Source organism: Symphalangus syndactylus, chromosome 12 (assembly GCF_028878055.3).
Source record: "Symphalangus syndactylus isolate Jambi chromosome 12, NHGRI_mSymSyn1-v2.1_pri, whole genome shotgun sequence".
NCBI classification, from domain to species: domain Eukaryota; kingdom Metazoa; phylum Chordata; class Mammalia; order Primates; family Hylobatidae; genus Symphalangus; species Symphalangus syndactylus.
In genome coordinates, this window is record NC_072441.2 from 93936501 (window position 1) to 93942500 (window position 6000).

Genomic DNA, 6000 nt, shown 5'->3' on the forward strand with positions numbered 1-6000 from the left:
GGAGGCAGAGGTTGCAGTGAGCCGAGATCAAGCCACTGCACTCCAGCCTGGGTGACAGAGTAAGACTCTGTACCAAAAAAAAAAAAAAAAAGAAAAAAGAAAAGAAACAGCACACACCAAAAAGATTTGGATGCTTTCTCCTGTTAATCTGTTTTATGTCATTTTAATTCTCCAGCCCAATCAGGAGTCTAAGAGAACAGAGGTGGAGTTTTGCCGCCCCTACAAGCTGAATTTGCCCATATGGTTTGTTTTCTTAGGACAGAATCCTAGAAGTGGAATTGCTAGGTCTAAAGATATAATTGTTTTTAAACTTTTTGATACCAATTTGCAAGTAGCGTTAAAAAAAAAATAGGCGGCCGGGCGCGGTGGCTCACGCTTGTAATCCCAGCACTTTGGGAGGCCGAGGCGGGCGGATCACGAGGTCAGGAGATCGAGACCACGGTGAAACCCCGTGTCTACTAAAAATACAAAAAATTAGCCGGGCGTGGTGGCGGGCGCCTGTAGTCCTAGCTACTCGGAGAGGCTGAGGCAGGAGAAATGGCGTGAACCCGGGAGGCGGAGCTTGCAGTGAGCCAAGATTGCGCCACTGCACTCCAGCCTGGGCGACAGAGTGAGACTCCATCTCAAAATAAATAAATAAATAAAAATAAAAATAAAAAAAATAGGCCAGGTGCAGTGGCTCATGCCTGTAATCCCAGCACACTGGGAAGCTGAAGCGGGTGGATCACCTGAGGTTGGGAGTTGGAGACAAGCCTGGCCAATATGGTAAAATCCCATCTCTACTAAAAATACAATAAATTAGCTGAGCATGGTGGTGGGCACCTATAATCCCAGCTACTTGGGAGGCTGAGGCAGGAGAATCGCTTGAACGCGGGAGGTGGAGTTTGCAGTGGGCCGAAGTCGCGCTGCTACACTCCAGCCTGGGCACGACAGAGTGAGACTCTATCTCCAAAAAAAAAAGGTCTTGTCCAACAGAGCAGGCAGCCTTTTTTTGGCTAGAGGTCTTGAGGTATAGTTTATAATTAATAAAATGCACTCATATTAAGGGGACAGTACAACAAATTTTGACAAAGGTATGTAATTACTTCATTCATGATATGCAGGGAGTTTTTTTATTATATGACTCTGTAAATATTAATCACCATTAAGCCAAGTAGTCTATTTTAATTATATTTTCTTTTTTGCACAATTTTTTTTATTTTTCCAGTTCACAATTGCTTCTAATTTTCTTATGAATACTTGACTAAGTCCTTCCGCACCCTCTGACAGCTCTGTAAAACAAAGTCAATATATAATTTCTATATGGCCAAACCTATGAGATAATTTATGTGGCTTTTTGTTTTGTTTTCCTTGGAGATACCTGTACTGGAGTTTTCCAACCTCCTCATCTACTCTGGATTGCTTGTTCTCTCCACCTGCTCCCCCACTCTTGCCCTGGGACTTGTCTTTGCTGTCATCCTAAGCATTCCCTTTGCCTCTGCCCTGCCAATATCCTCTGTTTCCATGTCTTCCTCTTTCTTGGTATACTCCCTGACTTTAACAGAGACATCTTCTAGTAGTAGCTTCCTGAGAAAGGGCACAAGGAAGGTAAATCATTTGAGACTACCCAAATGAAAAATATTCATTCTCTCACATATGATTGATGATCTAGGTGTGCATAGATAAGTATAGTATTCAAGTTGAAAACAACATTCTTTTAGAATTTTGAATGTAATATTCCATTATCTTCTAGTTTATAATTGCTATTGAGAAATCTAATTTGTAGGCAGTTTTTCATCTGCCTTGCCAATGTTTTTTGAGAACCCATTCTGCACCAGGCACTGAATTAGATGTTAGGAGTATACAAACCTGAATACACAGGCACGTGGTAAGAACTTAATAAGTAGCTGTTGTATTATGTAGCCAGTTTCCTTATTTTTTCTTTACCTTGAGTCACAGAAAAACACAGTAGAGAAATCAGAAGTTTAATGAAAGTGCTTTGGACAATTTCTAACATAAATAACAATTCAGAACGTTTAAAAAATTCCAACCTATCCAATCTCTAAATGCCGCATATCCAATCCATTATCAAGTGTTAACATTTTTACCTTTAAAATATATCTTGATTCAGCTAAGCTATGAGGATGCAAAGATATACAGAGTGATATAATGGACTTTGGGGACCCAGAGGGAAGGTTGGGAGAGGGGTGAGGGATAAAAGACTACATATTGGGTACAGTGTACACTGCTTGGGTAATGGGTACACTAAAATCTCAGAATTCACCGCTATAGACCTCATCCATGTAACCAAAAACCACTTGTACGTCAAAAGATATTGAAATTTAAAAAAATAAAAAAAGAACAAAGACCTTATCTTTTTACCTTAAATAGGAAGAAATCACAACAGAGAAATCCATGCTTTATTATAAAGAACAGAACAGAGACTACTCACCATGATTAGTCAGAACATACGTTCTCTTTTTATCTCTGAATTAATTAGTTTTCAGATCAGCTGCATTATCGAAGGCAAAAGTAGCAATGACATATACAGGAAATAAATTTATTTCTCTGTTATATAACGGTCCATGCTAAGCAGTCCAGGGATAATATGGTGGCCCCCAAAGTATTAGGGACCAAGGCACCCTCTGTGTTCTTGTTCTGACCTCCTCACATGTTAACTTCTCCATGTTCCTTGAAAGGCTGTTCTCTTTCAGCTTCTGGTAGAAGAGCTTCTGACATAGCAAGACGTGGTGATGATTTTTTATATCAACAATCAGCATCCAAAATGATTCTGATGCAAGCGTCCTTGGACCACATTCAAAACAACTAAGCATTGTTTCCCATGTTATGACTCTCAGAACACTAATTTTGCAAGATGCTCCATATAAAAAGGATTCTGTTGATAAATAAGTTTGGAAAACTGTACTTAACATATCCCCATTTTGGAAATCACAATGATTATTAGCATATTTTGAACTTAAATAAGTGCTGCAGTAAAGAAATCTGCTCAATGCTATACAACCTGATGTTTCTCAATCTTATTTGAGCTCAGCATTGTTTTTTCAGGTGACTTATTAAACTCTGTAGGAAATGCTGTTTAAGAATCAAATTGGGTAAAATGGGGAAGAGATCATTAAAGTTAGCCAGTAAGGGATCTTTAGTATCTTTAAATAGAGCAATTTCAGTTGAAGGGCGAGAAGAAGCCAGGCTATAATAAGTTATGGAATGAACCAGAGGTGCAATGCATACATTGAACGTACAACTATATTTTCCAAAAGGATAGTGAAAGAAAGGTGCAATACAGTTTCTGGAAGCAAAAGGGAGCCAGGAAGAGGGAGAACTTGGAAATCCAAGAGGAATAAGAAATAACTGGGTCATCAAGTGGAATGGAGACTGCAGAGGGAGATGAAGAGAGAGGGCTGAGAGAAGCAGCAAGAGATTTGTTCTGGGGACCCAGAAACCCACGGTACCCTACTGAAAATCAAATCCCTTGGAAACCCACAGAGACACAGAGACAGCAACAAAAAAAGGGATAAAGACACTCAACACCAGGAACTCACCTCTCTCTCTGCCTCTCTCCCCATCTCTCGCTCTCTGCCTTCCCTAGTCATCTAGTCTCCAAACTCCCAGTCCCCTGTGCCCCTTCCTGGGATACCATGTTGTTCTTCATCCTCCTGCTAGAGGCGATTTGGATCCTGGCTGCAGACGAGGGTCAACACTGGACATATGAGTGCCCACATAGTCAGGACCACTGTGGCCAGCCTTTTACCCTGAGTGTGGAAACAATACACAGTCCCCCTTCGATATCCAGACAGACAGTGTGACAATGGACCCTTAGATGACTGCTCTACAGCCCCATGGATATGACCGGCCTGGCACCGAGCCTTTAGACCTGCACAAGAATAGCTACACAGTGCAACTGTCTCTGCCCTCTACCCTGTATCTAGGTGGACTTTCCAGAAAATATGTAGCTACCCAGCTACACCTGCACTGGGGTCAGGATGATCCCCAGGGGGCTCAGAACACCAGATCAACAGTGAAGCCACAGTTGCCGAGCTCCACATCATACATTACGACTCTGATTCCTGTGATAGCTTGAGTGAGGCCGCTCAGAGGCCTCAGGGCCTGACTGTCCTGGGCATCCTAATTGAGGTGAGTGAGACTAAGAATGTAGCTTATGCCAGCCTGGCCAATATGGTGAAACCCCATCTCTATTAAAAATACAAAAATTAGCCGGACTGGTAGTGGGCGCCTGTAATCCCAGTTTACCCGAAAGGCTGAGGTAGGAGGAGAATCACTTGAACCCGGGAGGCGGAGGTTGCAGTGAGCTGAGATTGCACCACTGTACTCCAGCCTGGGCAACAGAGCGAGACCAAAAAAAAAAAAAAAAAAAGAGAACATAGCTTATGAACACATTCTGGATCACTTGCATGAAATCAAGCATAAAGATCAGAAGACCACAGTGAGAGAGCTGCTCCCCCGACAGCTAGGGCAGTTCTTCCTTTACACTAGCTTGCTCACAACTTCCCCTTGCTAGTAGAGGGTGCCCTGGACAGTTTTCAGTGCAAGGGCCCAGATTTCAATGGAACAGCTGGAAAAGCTTCAGGAGACATTGTTATCCACAGAAGAGGGGCCCTCCAGTCCTGGTACAGAACTACTGAGCCCCTCAGCCTCTCAACCAACAATGACCTTTGCTTTTTTCATCCAGATGGGATCCTTGTATCCTACAGGTGAAATGCTGAGCCTCGGTGTAGGAATCTTGGTTGGCCCTCTCTGACTTCTGCTGGCCATTTTCTTCATGGCTAGAAGGCTTCAGAAGAAGAGGCTGGAAAATCAGAAGAACGTGGTCATCACCTCAGCATGAGCCACCACTGAGGCATAAACTCCCTCTTAGATACCTTGGATATGGATGCCTTCCCCTCGTGCCTCCAGAGATGCTTTCCCCTCATGTCTCACCACCCCCCAGGGAACCTCTAAAATGGGGTGCAGGGACTGGCCAGGATTACTGTAGGAGTAGTAGGCGCTCCTTCCTCTGGACATCCCCTATAGAGAGGTATGGACCCAGGCTCTCATTCAAGGAAGAACAGCAGAGCCTTCAGCCCCTCAAAACATGTAGGAGGAGATCAGGGGATCCCTGTGTTGTTAGTGCAGAGAACAGTGTTTAGTTTTAGGGGAAGTTTGGGATGTACCCCCAAATCCTCCACCCTCTCACCTTTATGTCCCTTTCCCTAGATATATTGCAGGAGCTCCCCTTAGGAGAAAGAGTTGCTGTTGGGATTATATATTTTTGCTCAACATATTTGGAAACTGAAGTTTCTGGAGGAAAAAAAAGAAATAAGAAATAACTGATGCAAAGTCCCAAGGGCAGCAAGAAAGAGTGGGGTCAAGAGGACAAGTAAAAATATAAAGAGAAGAAATACTGTTTTTCTTTCCTCAAAAAAGAGAAAAGGTGAAAAGATGAGTACAGATACATGTTTGGAAGTGAAGGAGCACGGCTGGAAGAGAGCTGGTTTTCTCTGTGAAGTAGGAAGAAAAATCACCTGCTGAAAATAAGGAGAAAAGAAAAAGGAAGATAAAGTTTTGGAACAGCACTTCTGGGAAATAACAAACTTTGCTAACTAAGAATTAGTAAAAAGGTTGTTGAGCAGTACTCCATGCTGAGTTGATAGATTTTTTTCCATCCTCACTCAGTGGTCCAGGAGGAGAACAAGCAGGTGCTCAGATTCATCTAGGGTTGAGGATTAATGGGGTAATGGGGCAGAAAAAGAGGAACAAAGGACCTGAAGGCCCTTGTGACATTGAATGATAACTTTGTTTTCAATAAAAGAAAAAAAGGCCGGGGGCGGTGCCTCACACATGTAATCCCAGCACTTTGGGAGGCCAAGATGGGTGGATCACCTGAGGTCAGGAGTTCGAGACCAGTGTGACCAACGTGGTGAAATCCTGTCTCTACTAAATACAAAAAATTAGCCAGATGTGGTGGCACATGCCTGTAATCCCAGCTACTTGGGAGGCTGAGGC

General features: G+C 43.1%; 1 long non-coding RNA gene and 1 pseudogene across 2 annotated transcripts in view; one reads left to right on the forward strand and one right to left on the reverse strand.

Moving 5' to 3' along the window:
• Window positions 1-1943: 1943 nt before the first annotated feature.
• LOC134733986 (uncharacterized) overlaps window positions 1944-6000 on the reverse strand; it is a 15881-nt gene continuing 11824 nt past the window's right edge. For both annotated transcript variants that reach the window (XR_010117432.1, XR_010117431.1), the window contains exon 2: window positions 1944-4804. This is a non-coding gene — a long non-coding RNA (uncharacterized lncRNA). The remainder of the gene's footprint in view (window positions 4805-6000) is intronic.
• On the forward strand, window positions 3636-4861 carry LOC134733982 (carbonic anhydrase 14-like; annotated as a pseudogene).